Genomic DNA, 13,746 nt, shown 5'->3' with positions numbered 1-13,746 from the left:
AAGAAAACAATTAACGTAATTTAAGAGATTATGTTAAAATATCGCAAACTAACGATGAATTCACTAGTCTGTGGTGTCTTTTGCGATCAGTATGTGGGCATTACGTTTTTGATACGGCCTCACCAATTTAACCAGCCTGCCAAATAGATATTGGTATTGCGAAGAAAATGTTTCATCTCCTTTTATTGATTGTGTGTTCAGCTGAGGTCAAAATTGGCGGAAATTAAAACTTTGTTCGCTCATTGCTATCATTTTACGTATTATTTCTGCTTCTTCCTACTACTAAGCCTATTCTTTCCAAGAAAAAATACTTAGTAAAATGATTCGAGAACTAATTGAATACTTTTTTGTAAGTGTTAATCTTCTCCTTGTTTTCAAAGGGACCATAGCTGCTTTCAACTTAACGATGGGTTTAATTCTCTAAAAATTATTTTAATAATCGAAATTTATCTTGCATCTTAACATCGTATCCCTTGGCAACGACGAGAAATTATCTTTCACGTCAATATCTCACATGTCTCTTTTCTCGGCGATTTATCTAATTACATTTCCATTCTTTTTCAGGTACGTTGATCTGTAGAACTGGAAACCGGCTTCGGGTTCTCAGCTGGATTAGTAGTGCTAATCAAGTATGTAATTTAATTTATTTTGATTCTTTAATGGAGTATAACGGTCAGAAAATCGTGTGGAAGATTAAGATTAATTTTTGCGTGACGGCCAACTATTTTCATGGTCATGGTTATGATAATATTTTAATGGTTTTTCTACCATTAAGAAGAAAATAGTCGTAATACGTACTTTCAGTTGCTCTTATGCCGTTGAACTGAATTCGAAAGGACATCATGTTGTTTGCTGACGTTTAAGTTGGGAACATTTCAACCAGCCTTACAATGACATTCACATTTGTTTCGGGGGTTCTTGATAGTAGGTGTCCAATAGTCTTTCGATCACAACCCGAAAAGTTATTGACATCAAGAGATGGCGAAAGAATTGCCCGTCATTTGTGCTCTTTTACGCATACTGTTAATACGGGGTGCATTAAAGTTTAAAGTCATTCCAATTGTTTTCTGAAATACTACTCGTGCCAGAACACCTGTTACTTTTCGAATATAGTCTCCCTGGAAAAGTAAACATTTTTCACACAGAGGACGCCATGATTCTCCATGACCGCCGAGATTACTTCCTTAGAATGGCTCCATTTTTGTCGTAAGAAAGAACCCGTGAGTCCGCATTCATCTGAACACTCCTCCAGGCGTACCTACCTCTAGGTCTCAAGAAACAACATTCCTCCCTTTCCCCTTTAGACCCTTCCCCTGCCTCCTAAACCCATTTCCTTCCTTCAAGCTTCATTTTTCTTCTGTCGTCAAAGGCGTAGGGTCAACGCCGAAACAGTCCAACGACCGTTAGAGCGTACTTTTCTGTTTCCAGGTATAGGATTATATATATATATATATATATATATATATATATATATATATATATATATATATATACATATATATTCACATGGAAATAGATATAAGGAAAATGGATAGGAACACGTATAAAGGACAAACACAATAGAGGTGGGGAAGGTGGAATCGAACGGATCACAAGAGAAAAATATTTCCTTGACCGGGACTCGGTACTGGGAAATATTTTATTTATATTATTTTGTATATTATTTATAATATTTATTTATTTATTTTGTGTATATATATACTTATATATACATTCAAACACAAAAAAAAAAATATATATATATATATATAAACACACACATATATATATATACATATATATATATATATATATACATACATATATATATATATATATATATATATATATATGTGTGTGTGTGTGTCTGTATATGTATATATAGTATGTATATATAAAAATATATAAATATATATATATATACTATATATATATATATATATATATATATATATATATATATATATATATATATATATATAGGAAGAAGGCCTCTGAGAGGGCCGAAAGCTCGAACAATTTACCGTGTGAGTGTTCTTTTAAATGTTGCTATTCTTTTCTATTTGTGTTATACCGTGTTTGCCCGTTTTATATATATATATATATATGTATATATGTGTATATATATATATATATATATGTATATATATATGCATATATATATATATGTGTGTGTATATATATATATAATATATATATATATATTATATATATATATATATATATATATATATATATGTATATCCCTCCCCGGACTACAACCTTGACGTGGTGGAAGGGCTTGTGCGTTCCGATGACCCCTAGAGCTGTGCTGGCGGGAGTAATAAAAATTGCTCCTGGTAGGGTCACCCATGCCAGATAGGTAGAAGGTTAGGAGCCAGACAAAAGGTAGTCCACGCAGCGTCTGTTCCTCAGTAAGGTGGCTGCAATGGCGTCTGACCCCAGTGGGGCGGCCGGTAAGTGATGGTGTCACGTTAAAAACACTATTGAGGAAGGCAACGGGAAACCACCTCAATTATCATTCCCAAGAACAATGTGATGGACAATATAGATATTTTGAGTCCTGGCAACCACGGGGCTCGGCCCAATCGGCCGTGTGTCGTGCCCGGCAGCGGGGGAGGCAAGGCTTCCGCGGTCGTCATCCCACGAAACCCTTGCAAGGGAAAACCAGCAGCAGCAGGACAGAAGACGCAGGAGAAGAAGACCAAATTAGTTAGAATAGGAACGTGGAATGTTAGGACAATGATGAGGACAGGGAAATTGGAGAATGTTAAGCAAGAGATGGAAAGGGGAAATATAGATATTTTAGGTCTATGCGAGGTTAGATGGAAAGATAGCGGGGATTACTGGAGTGATAAGTATAGAATAATATACAGCGGTGGGGACGAGAGCCAACGAGGGGTTGCCATAGTATTAAATGAAGAGGTAGGAAGAAGCGTAGTCAACATAGAGCAGGTAACAGATAGAATACTACTAGTAGAGATAAAAGCAGAACCGACGAACTTAGTTATTATTCAGGTATACATGCCACCGAGCAACCATAAGGAAGAAGAGGTCGATAGGATATACGATCAGTTAGAGGACATGATCGCGTGTGTTCCTGCAGGGAAACATTTGATAGTGATGGGGGATTGGAATGCGACGGTAGGCGAAGGAAGAGATGGTGACGAGGTCGGGGACTACGGTTTGGGCACGAGGAATGACCGCGGGGAGAAAGCAGTTGAGTTCTGCAGGAGACAGGGCTTAGTCATCACCAACACTTGGTTTAGACACCACAAAAGACGCAGGTATACATGGAAAATGCCAGGTGACTCAGAAAGGTATCAGCTAGATTATATCCTGGTTAGACACAGGTTTAGGAACAGTGTGAAAAATTCCCACAGCTTCCCGGGAGCGGATGCGGACTCAGACCACAATTTAGTTGTTATGAAATGTAGCGTACGTTTCAAAAAGATAAGGCAGGGGCGGCAAGTTAGAAAATGGAATGTAGAAGCATTAAATGGGTTGAAAAGGAAGGAATACAAACAGGCGGTAGAGAAAATCATGGAGGATGGCAAAGGTCTTAGTACTATCGAAGAAAAATGGGAAATGATCAAGAAAGGGTTGTCTAAAGCCGCAAAAGACACTATTGGAACCGTTAACGCAAAAAGGACTAGGAAACCATGGATCACGGATGAGATGATTACAAAGATGGATGAGCGGCGAAAATGGAAGAATATAAATACAGAATTAGGCAAAATGAAGTACAAAGAATTAAACAATAAATTGAGGCGGGCAACAAATAAAGCAAAAGAAGCATGGTGGAAGACGCAGTGCGAGGATATGGAGAGTCTCCAGAGGAAGGGTGAAATCGGTGCGCTGTACGGCAAAGTTAAATCGTTATCGGGAAGTAAGAAAGGAAGAGCTATGCTAACAGTTAGAGATAAGGCGGGTAAGGTAATAGTTGACGCAGGAAAGATCCAAGAGAGATGGAAGGAGTATATAGAAGAACTGTATAGTAAAGAACTCAGACCAACAAAGTTAGACATTGAAAAAGAAAATCACGTAGAGGAAGACAGCTTAGGTCCAGGCATACTAGACAATGAGATAGAAAGGGCATTAAGGGAGATGAAACTAAATAAGGCCGTGGGGGTAGATAACATTCCCGTGGAACTTTTAAAATGCTTAGGAAAATGTGGGAGGAAGAGGCTATATGGGCTGATCCGTAGTATTTATGAGGGGGGAATCTGGCCGGAAGACTTTGTGAGATCAGTTTTAGTTCCTATTCCGAAAAAGGTAAAGGCCACGTCATGTGAGGACTATAGGACAATTAGTTTGATATCCCACGCAGCTAAAGTTGTTCTCAGGATCATAAACAAAAGGATAGAGAGTAGGGCAAATGATTACTTAGGGGATGATCAGTTTGGGTTTAGGAAGGGGAGAGGTACGCGTGATGCCATTGCAGTAATGAGATTATTAATCGAGAGGAATATAGAACACAACCAGGAGGTATTTGCCTGTTTCGTAGATTTCGAAAAAGCGTTTGATAGAGTGAATTGGGAAAAACTAATGAGTATATTGCAGAAAATAGGAATAGATTGGAGGGAAAGGAGGCTAATCTGCAACCTGTATATGTCTCAGACTGCTCAGGTGCGAGTGGGGAACGGGGAGTCTGGTTGGGCAGTGTTAGGAAGAGGTGTAAGGCAGGGTTGCCCATTATCACCGTTGCTGTTCAACCTGTATGCAGAGGAAATGATCAAAGAGGCATGGGAAGAACTCGAGGTAGGAATGAAAGTGGGCGGGGAATTCGTAAAATCAGTTAGGTTTGCTGATGACCAAGCTTTAGTTTGTCAGTCAGCCAAGGGGCTGCAAGCATTGCTGAGTGAATTGGAAATTCAGTGCGACAGGTATGGGATGAGAATCAATATTAATAAAACAAAGGTTATGCGATTTTCTAGAAAGAAAAAGGCTAAGCTTAACATTAAAGTAGGAGGGCAAAAACTAGAGCAGGTAGAACAGTTTACGTATCTCGGTAGTGTTTTGGACCAACACGGTCAAAGTAGTAGGGACGTAAGGAGAAGAATTGCGCTAGGCGAAGAGGCTTTCACAAGGAGGAGGGAGTTGATGACGGGGACTTTGAGTAAGGATGTTAAGAAAAGACTTGTAAAAACTTTGATATGGAGCGTAGCTATGTACGGTGCGGAAACGTGGTCATTGAAGCAGGAGGATACATCTACATCTACATCTACTCAATACCCCGCAAGCCGCCGCAAGGGCGTGTGGCGGGGGGTGCTAGGACACCACCCATAATTTAGAAAAGAAAAATAATAAAAAAAAAAATCGCATGCAATAACGACAAAATCATATATATTAAAAAAAAAAAAAAAAACTAGGCATACATTCATGCATGAACACTTACACCCCACACACATGCAAACACTCAAACTACCAACTAACATACACATGCACCTGAAAGTATACCTAACATCTCTATAGTGTTTAATTTTGTTCCGACTTGTAAATTCAAAGTTTTTAATATTTCTAAAGTGACTTCGGTTTCATGCTATTATGATTACTGATTGTTCGGGGAAAGAATGAGTATTTGTACCTATCTGTCTTGGAATCTATCTCCCTTAGTTTATCTTTGTGGTCTGATCTACCTAAGTAGTGTGGGGCCATTATAATTCCTTCAGTGTCATATTTAAACTCGTTTGTTCTGAACCTTTCTAAAAGTCTAAGCCTCGCTTGTTCTCTCCGCACTTCAAGTGGTTCCCAGCCTAAATCCCCTAAGAGACCTGTCACACTTGTGTTTTTATCATAACAATTTTTAACAAATCTAGCGGATTTTCTCTGGACTTAATCTAATTCTTTTTGCCAAATTTTCTCCCACGGATCCCAAATACTTGCGGAATATTCCAAATGAGGTCTAACTAGAGCAAAATAACACCTCTCTTTAACTTTTTCATTACATTTCCCCACCACCCGTTTTATGAAGCCAAGTTTCTTTAAAGCTGATCCGCATATTGTCCTGATATGTGCTCCCCATGAAAGGCGTGGTGTTAGAACAACCCCCAAATATTTAACTTGATTTGCCGTAGTCAATACTGAACCCTCTATTTTGTAGTTTATATCCTGTTCCTCGCTTCCTTTATTCCAAAATTTCAAAACTGCACATTTATCTATATTAAGTGTTAATCCCCATTTATTGCACCATCCCGAGATATTGTCTAAGTCTCTAGAGAGTAGCTCGCGATCTAGTTGGCTCCTTATTTCCCTGTATATCACCGTGTCGTCAGCAAATAACCTTAGATTGCTACTAACGCGTGTGCTTAAGTCATTTATGTATATTAAGAACAGAAGAGGCCCTATTACACTTCCCTGGGGGACGCCCGAAGTAACATCTCTCTCCGTTGAGCACAACCCATCTATGACTACTATTTGTTTGCGGTTTGACAAGAAGTCCCTAATCCAATTAATTATTTTCTCATTGATCCCATAGTATTTAAGTTTGTGTAACAATTTATTGTGTGGGACTTTGTCGAAGGCTTTTTTGAAATCCAGGAATACTGCATCAACTTGGGTGTTGTTTTCTCCCGATCTAAGTATATCGTGAATGAAGAGACCAAGTTGTGTTTCGCAAGATCTGCTTTTCCTAAATCCGTGCTGGTTGTGGATTAGTATTTTCCTACTATCAAGAAATTTCATAATGTTAGTGACATTATGTTAGTGACAGGATAGACGTAGATTGGAGGCTTTTGAAATGTGGGTGTGGAGAAGAATGGAGAAGGTGAAATGGACAGAGAAAAAAACAAATGAGGAAGTATTTGGTATGGTGGGCGAAGAGAGGGGTTTGTTGGGAGAAATCCTATGGAGGCAGGAAAAGTGGATGAAGGGGGTGTTGACCGGCAGAGGGATGTTGAAGACTGTGATAGAGGGTAGAATGTTGGGCAAAAGGGGAAAGGGAAGGAACAGGATAGGGATGTTGGACGGGATGAAGGGAGGAAGAAAGTACTCAGAGATGAAGAGGGACCTGATATAGAGTAGGATGATGGATTTTGTGTTTTGCTAGGAGTAATAAAATATTTGTTTGGTAGTTGTGTCCATCCAAAAACCTACCTTAACCGGTAGATTACCTTAAAAAAAATATATGTATATGTATGATCGTGGTAGTCCATGAGTAGAGCGTTAGAATACTGACCGGGGGGTCCGGATTCTGGGCACCCTCATTTACACCCAAGCTTGGTGATTTTTTGGGTACCAAATTTTCCTGGCAAACCATAGCCGGCACAGAGAAAGGAACTGCCCCCCCTACCTTGATGTGTGAATTTCACACGCCATTGGACTTAGTACTGGATGGACTCCAAACCATCACCTACCAAACCGACCTTCGGGTTAATTTCTGTTTCTATGGTATGTATATGTATTCAAATACGAAAACCCGCCAAATTGCGAAAACATATTCATTCCAGGTGACATTCGAGTAGATCAGAAGCGAAAAAAACTTTCCCGGTCAAGGAAACCTTTTGACGCTTGTGTTTTGCTCGATTCCTCCTTCCACACCATTCCTGTGTTCGTCTCTCATATGCGTCCCTATCGCTCCACCTTACATCTATATCCATCTTGAATGTATGTTATGTGAATATATATCCCTCCAATATATATATATATATATATATATATATATATAGGAGGAGAGCTGTATATACTTTTGTGTGGACTGATGATGCTTCCGTCCTTCGCCCGCAAAGCCCTCCATGAAACGGTCGCCATGTAATCCCGCCCGCAATCTTTGACCGCCCCGACTCGAATGCGGGTGGGACACGGGCGATTTCGTCTCCACTTTCTCTTTCATCTCGCACCCTGGGATCCCCCTCATCCCTTGGATTTCCCACTCGGCCTTGCACCTCCCCTCCTCACCACCGCACCCTCCACATCCCCCCGGGGACTGCCCTTTTCAGATTTGGCGATTGGCGGTAGAGTGCGAATATCATCCGCGGTGGTCCCGCCATGTTTTTGCCCTCATTTATTTTTCCAGCGTCCTTTGATGGTTGACAGGCGAAAAAATCCCCTCTCCCGAAAGGGGGCGTACCCCTTTTTTTTATTCCACGCCCCTCGCCCCACTTCACCGCCCTGGGCGGAGTGCCCGACCGACTATGGGGGCTGCTCTCGTCTCCCTCCGTAGTATCCCTTTCGTCCGCCAATCCAGGGACTGTAGCCTGGTGCTGTGGCAGCTTAAACCTGGAGTCCTTCCAGGGAAGAGGTTTCTCAATTTCAAGTACTCCGCTTCTAGGAAAATATGAGGGTGGTTTTGTGGGTGCACACGTTATTAGAAATGACCAAACTATATTGAGTCAGAAGTGAGTAAAAAGATAGTAAACAAATTGATGCGCTGCCCGTATACCACTCTATTCGAATATCTGTGCCAACCTGCTTTGAGGGTTGTAATTCAAGACTAAGTGGCTCAAACCACTTTGATTGAAGAGCTTCATGCATGTTAAACACGGAGAAAAGTGGTGCTATGTGTAAATACCATTTTATCTTTATCCCTGATCTCATTTTTTATTATTCTTTTACGACCTTATAATAACTTTGACGCAAGTGCTTTGAGTTTTCTTGCTCCGAATAACACATGCCAAATCGCTATTGAGGACTGACAGAAAAAGCGCACAAATATTTAAAGAAGTTCGAAGATATGTATGTAAATATTTTATAAATAATTGATATCGGTTTTTGTGGGTCAAATCGGACGCGTGATTCCGAGATCATAACTCTTGCTTTGCTGAGTGCTTCGGCTAGCTTACTGTCGACACAAATGTATGAATAGGAAAATTCAGTATAAGAAAAAAACATTGAGAACTCTTTAAAATTTCAATTACATTCAAACAACATTTCCTCCGTATTATTTAATGCTCCAAATCATCTTATTTTCTAACTCCCCTCTTGCCGACCGAAATGCCCTGTCCTCATCCTATCCCTTTCACGTCTACACAGCATTCTCCACTATTATCACGACCATTTCTGCGTCTCCTCCATTTTACCCATATGTGTATATACCACCCTTTTTTCTTCCTTAGCCAAACCTATCACTTACCCAAATTATTTCATCCGTACCTGCGAGTTAGGCGAAACGTTTTTCCTCGTGAATGGGCATATGGTAAACAATGCCGTGTGATGAACAGTGCGGTAATGGATAAAGGAATATTCGTATGTTGCGGTATGACTCTCAGGTCTAGGGTTATGAATCTCACTTTGGGTGTACGGGGTCCTGCTTTCAAATCCAGAACTAGCTCTAACATTTTTCTCCCAGCGATTTCGAGATCCTGAGTTGGCTCTATCGGTATCAACATGGGAATAGAAAGATGTGTCGATTCTAAATCTCTTTAAACATTTCCACTATTTGCTCAACAGAATAAAACGTGATGATTCACTAGAGTATATATTGCATACTGTTTGATACTCGTTTTGCCCGTTTTTGCTGGATGTTGTTTTTTTCAAATTTATATCATATACGATAATTAGGATATTTTGCCTGGAAAAATATCAAGATGAAGAACTTGCAGGGACAAAATTATTACTTTAAATAGGTAGGTCTATCATGAGAAAACACAGTAATCAACGCCATGGTTGTTTTGACGCGTGAGGGTAGAGGTCACCTAGGACAAAGTCCTTCACGGTGTGTTAAATTCATGCATGGGAGAAGGCAAGAGGTCATTCCTTTTCTCTGCGGCTTCTCATGGAGATGTGATGCCCGTAAAGGTCCAAAAGAGATTGCGTTAAAGGTCACTTGGTGTGTTTCAATTTATCAACCTTATTTTTAGCGCCTCTTTTGTTACCAAAAGTCATCTCGTAAACATTCCTACTGGTTTGCAGACATTTTTGTTGACGTTGTTGGCCAAAGGCATTAACTTTCCAACTTGATTTAGGTTAAGTTCACGTGCTCCCTTCCCGGGGAAGTTTCATAATTTCCATATGTTTTCGTTCATCTCTCTCACCTCACGTTTTCAATCTTTCTAAGTCCTCGACTCTTCTGTCTTAGTGCCCTTTGAGGTCGTTAGATGGACTTGGGGGAGTTTCAGATTTCTGTTGGCAGCATCATACACGAGAAGATTGGAAGAAATGGCATGTTGGTGCCAAAGGAGAATGATGGAGATCGCGTGGACGGATGGAGTGGCCTACTAAAGAGGTCCAGCGAAGGGACAATCAGGAGGAGGAGGCGTGCTTGTGTGTGTGTGTGTATGTGAGAGAGAGATACACTGAAATGAAAGCATAATGACATCGGGCACATTGGCTCGCTGAAGATATTCTTGCCCAGAAGAACGAGGTTGAGGAGTTATATAGGAAGACCCCAGATTGAATACGTGGGGAATATGTGATGACAGACACGTCAAAAAGAGAAAGATAAAGAAATGAAGAGAGAGGTCAACTGACAGAATCGTTATTGGTTGAAGAGCTCTGTGAGGAACCGAAGAACAAAAAATATTGGGACCCTTCTTTCCCGAGGAAAGGAAGCATGATGTGTTGATTTACGAAATAATCGTTGTTTTTAAAATTAGGCGCGTGAAATGTGTGGCTTTTATCTTGCAAACGAACGCATCATTCATCGTGATAAACCACAGTGAAGAGAAATGTCAATGTATTTGTGGAAATATTTGATTTTTGTCGGTTCAATGCTCGGGGTTTTGGCAGCCCAGTGGTTCGAGAGCTCGACTGCCCACTGAGCCTAAGGTCACGGGTTTAAAAGCAGCGAGATGCATGAGCAGAACCGTGCCCGAAAATCCGTTTCCTGTTCACCAGAATTAAAATTGGAAACCGATTTGTTTTTTATATGGTTGACTATTTCTTTTTCGCATTGCCCTTTATAGTAAACAATGCGAAGATATTGTTCCGTGAGGGATGTTTATCGATTGCTTAATCTGCGTTTTCAAAGTTTCCTCCCCAGTGCGAATTCTTTTGAATTTATGAAGCCAAGTCGACGTTAGATACCTTTTCTTCGGCGCCCAGTACTTACGATTTTTGTCATCCTACCGAGGCCACAGCATTCTTGCGGAAAGGTATCTGCTCAACCGTAGTCACTGGACGTCCATGAAATATGATCGTATTTTTTTCCTTTCAATTAATGTTTTTTGCGGAAAATACGGAATTTCTGGAATGAAAAGCACCTGCTTACCGAACCCTTATTTTCCTCTCTGACCCTCCGAAGGCTATGATTTCCTCACTGTAACGAGCAATTGACTAATGCATGTTAACTGGATGTATAATCTGAAATGATCCATGCTGGGTCGCATAGTTTGAAATACCATGCGTAATTCAAATCAAAAAAGTCTGGACTTATTAGTCGGAGACAAGTCAATGAAATTATTCAATCAATCAAATTCTCATCATGGGATGTTGGAACGGTGGTCCAGCGTTGCAATGGGCAACTCCCCTTTTGCAAAATATACTGGCATTTCTTCCGCGTTAAGACAATTTTCTTGGACTGCGATTTTGCTGGTTTTGCATGTCGTTTCTTCTGTTCAGATGTGTTAATTGCTGTTAAAATTCAAAGGCTTCAGTCCCGCAGTGGTAGCTGCACAAATAGCAGAATAATCGATTAATCAATGAACTTAACCACCGCGTACACAGTTTTATTGTTTCTTCCCTTCGGCGCGAGGAACTAAAACAGCAGGAAGAATACAGATGGCTAACAAATTTAGGAGAAAATCGTGATGCTATTCAGTTCAGCTTAGACTGTTTCAATTCCGGAGTTGTCGCAGCGATGGAAGAGGAGTTTTCATGAAAGGTTTAATGACAAAAAGGTTCTACGAAGTTGGCAGTGATGGCGGTATTTGTCCGTCTTATATGCAAATCCGTACCAATTCGGTGCGCTTTGATGGACCGAAGGGTTCCCCGTCCAAACAGTTGCGCTCGACTTTGTCGATTGAGTTTTTATTCAGATAGTTGCTCGCGAGTAACTAATGTTATGCTTGGCTTTAGGAGAATTTAATGCAAATACATAAAGTGTTATTAAGTTCCATTAAGGAATTAAATTGTTCTTCCATATTGTATAGTTCTCGAGATCATAATTTCCAATTCACTTCTTGTTGATCGAAATGCCATTTTCTCGAATCCCTTTCACGCTTACCCAACATTCTCCACCATTACCACGACTATTTCTGTCTCTCCTCCATTTTCCTCATTTACCATCCCGTTTGCTTCCTCAACCAATCCCAGCACACCCTCATATGCCTTCCTCTTTCCTTTAATTATTTCATTCATACCTCCCAGTTGGGCGAAACTTTTTCCTCATTGTTGGCAAACAAATCCCGTGATGAACAGAGCAAAACAGGTCATGTAGGAATTTTCCTACAATGTCGCGTGGCTCGTTGGTCTAGGGGTATGATTCTCGCTTAGGGTGCGAGAGGTCCCGGGTTGAAATCCCGGACGAGCCCTGGTTTTTTCTCAACTTCTTTCGAAATCTTGACTTAATTTTGCAACATCTATGCCAAGATGGTAACGGATAGGCATTGTAATGACCTTTTTGCCTTGAAGAGAGAACATTAAACAAAGAAACAAAGGTTAAATTAATATCCTTGGTAGACCGCGTAAGTGGATGTAACAATTAAGTAAGAGGATTTACGAGAAGCCTTTTGGTAACGAAAAAATGGCTAAAAATATAGTTGATAAATTGAAACACATCAGGTGACCTTTACCACAGTCTATTGGACCTTTTCGGGCCATCACACCTCCCTGTGAAACCACAGGAAGCGCAGAGAAAGGAAATGACCTCTCGCCTTCTTCAATGCATGAATTTAACACGCCGCAAAGGTATTAGGTGACCTCCACCCTCACGCGTAAAAGCAACTATGGCATCGATTAGTTTATATCCAAGATTATACCATGAATTATTCGCTCAAAAAATTTATCTCCCACGTCGCTTGTCGGGAGTATACTTCTAAGATATAGTAGCTCATGATGAAAAAATCACATTTAATAATTATGTGATTATGTAAATTCTTTTTTTGTAGTGAAATATATTTTGTGGCTTTGCAATGGATGCCATCTCAGGCTTCAATGGTTTGTTTAGAATAAAAGTTGTTTTAAATAAAAGTTCTTTTAAAGAATGTCTGATGTGTATTTATGGGCTTTTAACATGTTGTATATCTTTGGTAGCTCCTGTTTAAAAGAATTTATGAAATAGATCTTTTGAATTGCTTTACTTTTTTGCATTTTCGTCTGCATATTTTGTTATTTGCTTTCGTTGAGTAAAAATTTATTTATAACTTACTAAATGTAGCAGTTTGAAGCGCTCTTTGGAATCATATAAGGAATGACAAAACTTTTGAAATGGAGGTACATTAGGTCTCGGTGACTATAGTTAGTTTGCATTAGTAATATAATCACATTTTTTGTTTATTACGGAGTGGAAGGTTCACCGTTTTTACAGCTAATAACGACATTTAGCATGCTTTGTCATATTCTTTTCTTTAATCTCGTGTTTATTTTGTGGGATTATCGAACTTCTATTGTCTTAACGCAAAAGTTCGGGTCAAATTTAGTCTGATGTGTATTCACCCCCTGCCATACACCCTCACGGTGGCTTGCAGGGTATTGAAATATAATAAAAATACAAAAAAACACGCAAAAGTCATTTAAAAAATGCTGCGGTTGAATTTTGAATTATTAGTGAAAATAATGAACTTAAAATTAAACCACTTGGCTTTTCCACAATAAAAACTTTTATTTACGACCTAGGTTTCGTTATGGTATAACGTTCAATATGAAGAATTTCCACCAAGTGACGCCAGAAAC

The 13,746-nt window shown here is 39.8% G+C and overlaps 1 protein-coding gene and 1 non-coding gene across 2 annotated transcripts in view; both read left to right on the top strand.

Moving 5' to 3' along the window:
* Pka-C3 (Protein kinase, cAMP-dependent, catalytic subunit 3) overlaps positions 1 to 13,746 on the top strand; it is a 331,963-nt gene that overhangs the window by 216,959 nt on the left and 101,258 nt on the right. The gene's annotated exons all lie outside the window — the stretch shown is intronic.
* Positions 12,315 to 12,386, top strand: TRNAP-AGG (transfer RNA proline (anticodon AGG)). Its single transcript has one exon. It is a non-coding gene; the product is annotated as a tRNA-Pro (tRNA).

The sequence above is a fragment of the Hetaerina americana genome, unplaced genomic scaffold (assembly GCF_022747635.1).
Source record: "Hetaerina americana unplaced genomic scaffold, ioHetAmer1.1.p SCAF_61, whole genome shotgun sequence".
NCBI lineage: Eukaryota > Metazoa > Arthropoda > Insecta > Odonata > Calopterygidae > Hetaerina > Hetaerina americana.
This window is presented reverse-complemented; position numbering and strand designations above follow the sequence as displayed.